Raw genomic sequence first — 8,006 nt, 5'->3', positions numbered from 1 at the left:
TATATATATTTCCACATCCAGAAGTAACTTTGATTAGTGGGAACAACGGGTTCGTATGCCGAATGAACTAGTTTCGGATCCTTATCGTACTAAATTTTCTCTTCACCTGAAACTTAGTTTACCTAATTTTCTACGTTTAACTTATCTTTTTTTTACGTCCATTGTGTCTTGCATAAAACGTTTAAAGTTTTTTTTTAGTTTGAAGTTAATAATTTATCGTCCTAAAACTGTATAAATAAATAAAAATATAAAATTGAAATTTTATTTTCTAAAATATGATTAAAACGGCACTGTTTTCTTTCTGAAAGTTGAAATATATTGTATTGAAGCAGGTAATGAAAACAAACAGAATCAAATTTTCACTTGACTTTTACGTCTGGATCGAACAGCAGTTCATTAAAGATCAGATAATAAAACAAAGCTCTTAAGCGGATATGGAATTTACTGAATATAAAAATATGTGGTAACATCATAATTCCTTCTTTTATAATGACCCAGGGTTATTGGCAAGCATATGAACTGATGAGTCATGAATCTTACCGCAATAACTTGGTGGAAATGAACTGGTCTCTGAATGCTTTAAAAATTATAATTTTCAGTTTATGTGATTTACGATTTTACTTTAATGTAATTTCTACAATTTTTAGAATTGAGACTTCATTTTCAATGAGGTTAATGTTCATTTTCTAACCTTATCCAATTCTTCTCCTGTATCTAACTATGGAATTTCAAACGGAATAGAGAACTTCTATTTACATATTTTTATGGTAAATAAAATTTTCGGACGAATTCATATCACGCAATTTTTTTTTTTCTATTTTTTATTTGAAGGTGTAGATTGTTCAAAACCTTATCACCCTTTGATAATTTGAGTGAAAACGGTGAACACAATTTAACGATGCCATAAAACTATTTTTTTTTGTTGGTCTATTGCAAAGATACTAAAAATAGCCCAAGATTGATTTCTTTTTCCTGTTTTTTATTTAATCGATAATTCAATTACCTTTCAAATAATCATTACCTTATACAATTTACAATATTTATGTTTTAGAGTTCTACAGAAATCTCTATAATATAAAACCATTTGAAGTGATCACCGTGTAATATTTTATTTTACATATGATCATCAAAGTAATATTTTATTTTACATATGATCGTCAAGTAATATTTTATTTTACATATAGGGTAGAAAAAAATTTTCATTTGATTGAATTGTAATTTGTAAAATGGAGGCTGGTCAGCCGTTACGAGGATAGGGGGTTCCCCTTTAGTAAAATATAAATTTATTATATTTTATTTGCTATGCTATATTGTTTACTCTATACTATACCCGTAAATGTACTAATCAAGTCGTCTTACAATCAATACTTGGATTAGTTAATTCTCGGCTATCGATTTCTTTATCTAAAACTCTATAATCCCATTAAAGAGAAAGGAAGTTATTACATGATTCACAATATCCACGAAACAAAAATATCCAGAAGTGATATTGTTTATTTATAAATACATGTCAAAATAAACTAACCATTAAGAGTCCCTTAAAATGAATATATATTTATTAATGTCATATTTGGAATAGGTATGACTCATAATATTCTCTTCCATATTTTTAACTAATATTGCATATATTATGGTTCTCCGAATAGTTGAGTATTTAAGAGAAAAAGGAAACAACTTTTTAAAAATAAATTTTACAAACTGACTTAAACGTGCGAATGCGATTTTACAAGATTCAAGGTTCTCCCATATACTACATAATCATTCATTGGATCGTGGCTTCCTTGAGAAACAAGAAACAAGGTATCAAGTAGAATAAGGTGTCAGATTATAATTTTATTCCCCATGCTTGTCATGCCCTGCTTTTTATAATGCTTGTAATCTCATTTGCTGGTTGTCAGTGTGTACTAACAGTACTGAAGTGAACTATAAAGAGACAATTATTAAGTAATGTATCTCAACTATTTTTTTTTACAGATTGCCCAAACATAAGATACTTAATATTAGATTATACCTTAGATTTTATAGGGAGTAGATAATAACTAAAAATCCTTGGTAGGAAGAATATTTAAACTTGAATTAGGTATTATGGATTACATGGATAACCTCCGGAACTGTTTATGGTTATTCCCTTACAATGTTGGTAAATAATTCATTTTCACCTGTAATGATTCTCTCCTCTGCCAGTCATATCGTCGTGCTGCGGCAAAGTGATGTTAATCCAGAAGTGGTAGCTGTTGTATAAGCAAAGTACCGCTAGGTCCGGCGGGCGAGTCATCACCTTCATCTTAATAGCTTGTGATATGTCCATCACTCGCTCTCGTCTCATAATGACGCGGCGTTATGCTCCAGCGTGAATGGAGCCTGTAGTCCCAGGCGTGCTCAAGTTATTTTCATCTTGATTAGCGCTAAAATTCTTTCGGATTCCTTTCCTGAGTACGAACATTGAAACTAATATTGAAAGTAGCTGCAATGTTTACAAAATTATAAAAGTTCTAGAAACAATAATAATACAACTATATATTTTGGTTTAAAAACCTTACCGATTTCAAGATGTTCCGCAGCGTGTATAGGAACACTTCTCTCGTTTCGGCCATATTCTGATATTCTTTTCCAGCCTCCCTGGAACTATAATTCTACTTTAAATATATTTTTTTCAATTTCTTGAGACAGGTAATTATTTATTAAATAAATCAAAAATTGTATCCTTATTAGTCTCAACACTTTTTATTTCATCTCATCAACAGTTCAACGTTTCGGCCATTTCGGACATCCTCAAGGACAATCTAAATATTTAACAGCTTATATTATATATCCATTTGTAACATTTATAACAACAGCATTATCAATAATATTATAACATATCTTTAATTATAAATTCTCACCTCAGATTAAAATTTAAAATTTGTTTTGTAGGCTATTCTGCCCAGGTCATTAATTATAAGTTAAAACCCTATGAAAAAGTCAATTATTAGAGAGTCATATTTATTATTAATAAGCTCTACCTAAGCTTAAGTTTAGTTACCTATTTTTTAATTTAAAAATCATAAATATCTAAATCTTCTAATTTTAAAATTATTCACCAAATCACTACCATATACCCAAACTATTTATAACCTCCCACTCACTCAGGTCAGCCTTGTTTTAAATTTAATTTAAATTGCATTTTTGTTTCAAATTGGTATTTATTCTGATTCACAAAATTCATATTAAGATTAATTGTAAATAGTAACAAATTTCTCCAATATTTTTATAAACTGCTGTTTATATGATATTGATTTAAATTGGAAGAAGGTTGTTGACTGTATGAAGTAGATTGTAGGAAGATAGTCCGGGTGGCGGTCAATAAAGGTATCGAAATAGGAAAAGAAAACTGTTTATTGTTGCCCAACGTTTCATCCAACTTTGCAGGGCTTCTTCAGGGCTAAATGAAAAAAACAAGGTACAAACACTTTAAAATTAACTAAAAATTAAAATAAAAACAATTATTATGTTTATGACGTACATAAAAACAGAATTAATAATAAGAATATAAGGAAGTATATTCATGTAGGTGGACAGAAAACAAGTTACTTATAAATATAACCAGCTGTGATAATAGATGTGTATTTAGAACTTTTATCACACCTGGTTTTATTTTTTGGTAACTTGTTTTTAGTTCAACAATATGTATATACTTCTTTATATTGTTATTATTAATTTTTTATATATACTTTATAAACATAATAATTGTTTTTATTTTAACGTTTTGTTAATTCTAAAATGTTTATATTTGTTTTTCATTTAGTTTGACGAAGCCCTGCAAAGTTGGGCGAAACGTTGGTTAACAATAAATAGTTTTCTTTTACTATTTGGTACCTTTATTGACCGCCACGGACTATCTTCTATCCCTAAAATAAATTCACATCACATCGAATATCTCTTTATGGATTATTTTGTTGGCAATTTACCCCTTCCTCGAATAAGCTACAAATAAAAAAACATTAAAAAAAAGGATATTCTATCTGAATATCGCATTGAAAATATTTCTTCCCCTTAGGAATCAAAAGTTATGAGTGGTGCAGAAAATATGGAAGTGTTTCCAAATACGTCTTTACAACCGAAAGGAACTTCATTCACGCAAACTGCTGTATCTCCGTGCAGCAGAAAAAACTAAAAAAGTGCAATAAAAACCTTCAAAGTTTTACAATGTGTAAAAATATGAACAAATGCCTAAGTTTTATCTAGGATAAATCTAGGAAAGCTTTATCTGATCTTCTAGTAAACAAAATAAATAAACTCGCTCAATACTTACCACGTCGATGCAAACATACCTAAAAACTAAATTGATTGTTTCTAACAGAAAACGTTCATTGTCCATAATTTAAGAGCAAAGTGGAAGCTTACTATATTTAATGATTTATTATTCATATTTTGAGGACTGGAATACTACTAACATTTTCGAAAATGAACTTTTAAGCAAATCAAGAATTTGAAAAAGCTACATAGAGGTATATCAATTTGTTTAGTAGCTCCGTCACTTTTCTTGGTTCTTCTTATCTAAACTTTAGCTTAGTGTTTAATTATAATCCAATATAAAAAATAATAATTTTCTTATCCAAAATCGTGTTAAAGGTTACTTTTTTTTTTTTTGATGTTACCTAATTTTCCTTAATTAGTTTGAATTGAAATGGCCTGCAATGAATCCTATTGTTGAAGTTGTGTGTTTTCCCTCTACCTTGTTGCATTGCTGGCTAGTTACATAAGTACAGAGCGCTGGGAGTGTTAGTTTAATTTCATGGGAAGGGGCTGGTCAGTTTCCCATGCCCTTGACAACGCCGCTCCTCCCGGGACGAAACGCAGCTTCCTTTCTACGTTCTGGTGTGGCCCGTAGCTTTAGTTGTCATAGCAATTTATCTAGGTTGATTTTGGCTTGATTTGGGAACTATCTGAAATAATTTAAAGTCTAAATCTGTCAAAATTTGTTTTCAAATTTTATTCACGACTTCTCAATTGAGTTAAAAAGTTGAAATTTTGTTTACGAATTGAGTTGAAGTATCAGAGAAGTGTTTTAGGTGCATGATACTTCTCTCCTGTTCCCAGCATTTTTTTTTTTTTTTTTTTTGCAGTTTTGAAAATTAATGAAATAAAGAATTATGTTTCTTCACATTCCAAAGAAAGTAGAAAGGGAGCCTTGATAATGGAACTCGGATGCGCTTTTTTTTTCCGAGATCCTTTCGTCATAAAACAATTTTGATGCTAAAAAAAATATAAATCTGAGGTGTACTATAATACCATGAATGACACATATTATGAATTGCTGCTATATTAATATTTTTTAAATTTATTTAGTGGTATTTAAAACTGTATTTACATAAAAATACATTGAGTAAATTTGATCTATGATCATAATTGAGTGATACAGGCATGTATAGAAACTGCTCATTTTTAGCAATCTAATAATATTTCTACATTTGTAGGTCTCGTGCCCATCTTCTTTTCAGGCGTATCGGAGGATTGTCAGGAATGGAAGAGAAAGCAAGGCTAGAAACTAGTTGGTTTGGATTGCAAGGAAGTTTATAATGAAAGGATTGATATCTTGTTCGGGCTAGGTTTGTTTCATATGGAACATTAAGGTCTTTATGGATGATTTCATTTGTGACAAAGGAGCATTGAAGATTTTACGAAGGATTTAGGATTGTACGGATTGGATACACGAGGAATACAGGATAGAGCCGTGTAGATCAGTCTTCTTGAATAATCGAAATTGATTTTCAGTTTCCTGTCTTTTCAATCCTGTGTGAGGATTCCAAGTTAGTTGTTTGTCCTGTTGCAGCCCAAGGTAGCGGATCTTTTACAAAAATAAAATTTAAATTGATAAAAATATAGAAATAAGAATTTTTACAGAAACTTCGGAAAAATAGTATCAGTACCTTTTACGGAATCAGTTGGTGTTGTAAAATTTTCCAACATCAACCGTACATATTTGCTTAGTACTCAAAAACTATTTCTGTTAGCTTTTTTACGAAATAATGTTTTGCCAATTCAATTCCATTGTCCTAAACATAAAATGCCATTCGTGCAGGTTATTAATTTCCAATTGTGTTTAATAAATGGAGCATATAATGATTCACTGTCTGTGATGAAACTAAGTTATAAAAACTTCTTGATTTGTTCTCATTGTAAAAATGAAGATATCACATTGTGAATAGACAATGGAGCATAAAAATAAACTCATAAAATATCTTTACAATGAACATATATCCTAAATGAAATAGTATTGTTTTGTTTCGAAAAATACTTAGAAATGTTCCATCCTTGTCTGTCTCGCTCCATCTTGTAAAATTACTTACAATTTTGATCCAAAATCTGTGAAGCTTCTTACATAGGATAAGGGTATTATAGTGTAACAACCTCATTCACAGTTTCACTCTTTTTAACAAGCTTTCTCTTTTCTCCCATGATGAAAATAGAATGGACATATAAGTTTTATTTCATCTATATTGTGTAATTTTGTATCTGATGTATGTATGATATTATTATAAATTAATATTAAAAAAAAAAAAAATGTTTATCAGTAAATATTAGATTTCTTTCCCCCTCCCCAAACAAAAAATAAATAAAAGTGTACTGATTGGTTACTAAACTTTTAGATGTAAGATTATCGAAATGCCTTTTCAAGTTAGTGTATAAATATTTAAAATATATATATATTTTTTTTGGTGTTTGTTTATTCTATTTAATTTTTTAATTGTAGTAAAATAATTTATTAGATAAACTAAGTACAGGATTTGATTATTGTGGATTTTGACACTTAGTTAAAGGGTAATGAAAAATTTAAAAAGATGAAATAAAAACTGCAGGTTTCTGGAACACTTTCATTTTAACTTGACCACATAGATACATCATACTACTTTCTTTATTACTTGTTATTTTATTTCATAAATAATATAGAATAAGTCAATAAATAAATGAATTATCAAAAGTGTAACAACGACTAATGTTTTATTTAACCATTAAACAAATTTCCAATTACAAATATTTTTATCAATTATAACAATATTTGTTTTCTAAATTTTATGTGTTTTGTTCAATTGCTAGTAATTTATAATTATATATTTATTGAGGATTTATATCTTTCGTTATGATATTTATTCTTTGTTTTTTCCTGTTGATGAATTAGGTATAATTTATCCATTCCCATTACGTCATCGAGTGATTAAAGATACAAATAACTTCGAGCAAAAGCAGTTTAATCAACCTCTCATTTTATTTTTATTTTCAATAATCAATGAATCAACAGTAATAAAATTATATGGTTGGTTTTAAAGTAAAGCTGTCTGATTTGAGCTTCTTACCGATTACATAATGTACATACTTATTCAAATAAAACTTTTTAAACAAAAAAACAAGACTATGACAAAACATTCCTAGAAAAATATATTCACAAACGTATCAAACGTATATTATTATACAAAACATAAACAATACATGCAGCCTAAATTGTATTTAATAGACTGTATATATAACATTTGTTTATTGTACTTTATTTTATTCAATTTTTATTTTTTGTCTAGTTTTTTTTTTTACTTTTTCTATTGTTATAAAATTATAAATATGTAAAAAATACAACAAATAAACAGAAAACTCCAATCACATAAACATATCATCCAAAATATATTTTCACCTTACAATATTCTTTATGGCAAAACTATTAAAAAAATAAATAAGTATCTATCTTAATCTCTAAAGCGATTTATATATATTTTGTTTTATAAGGATATTGGTGAACCGTTAAATTTTTTTTTTATTCAGAATAGTGGCTAAAGTTCAGTCTCATTCATCAAAATCTTTTTCTAGCGCTATAGTTAATGTTAGTTATTGGTCTCGGTGTTGTACCCATACTATATTCATCTTCTATTGGAAGATTGCAATAATAAATTATTTTACACAATGTAATATAAAATTACAATGTCAGTCATGCGAAATCATGATTCAACCATGAATTTCACTTTTCTATCGGTTGGTTT

At 28.5% G+C, this 8,006-nt stretch overlaps 1 long non-coding RNA gene across 1 annotated transcript in view; it reads left to right on the top strand.

The window, feature by feature from the left end:
* LOC106685894 (uncharacterized) overlaps positions 1 to 8,006 on the top strand; it is a 197,077-nt gene that overhangs the window by 74,431 nt on the left and 114,640 nt on the right. The gene's annotated exons all lie outside the window — the stretch shown is intronic.

This window comes from Halyomorpha halys, unplaced genomic scaffold, assembly GCF_000696795.3.
Source record: "Halyomorpha halys isolate HHAL.00 unplaced genomic scaffold, Hhal_1.1 Scaffold752.1, whole genome shotgun sequence".
NCBI lineage: Eukaryota > Metazoa > Arthropoda > Insecta > Hemiptera > Pentatomidae > Halyomorpha > Halyomorpha halys.
This window is presented reverse-complemented; position numbering and strand designations above follow the sequence as displayed.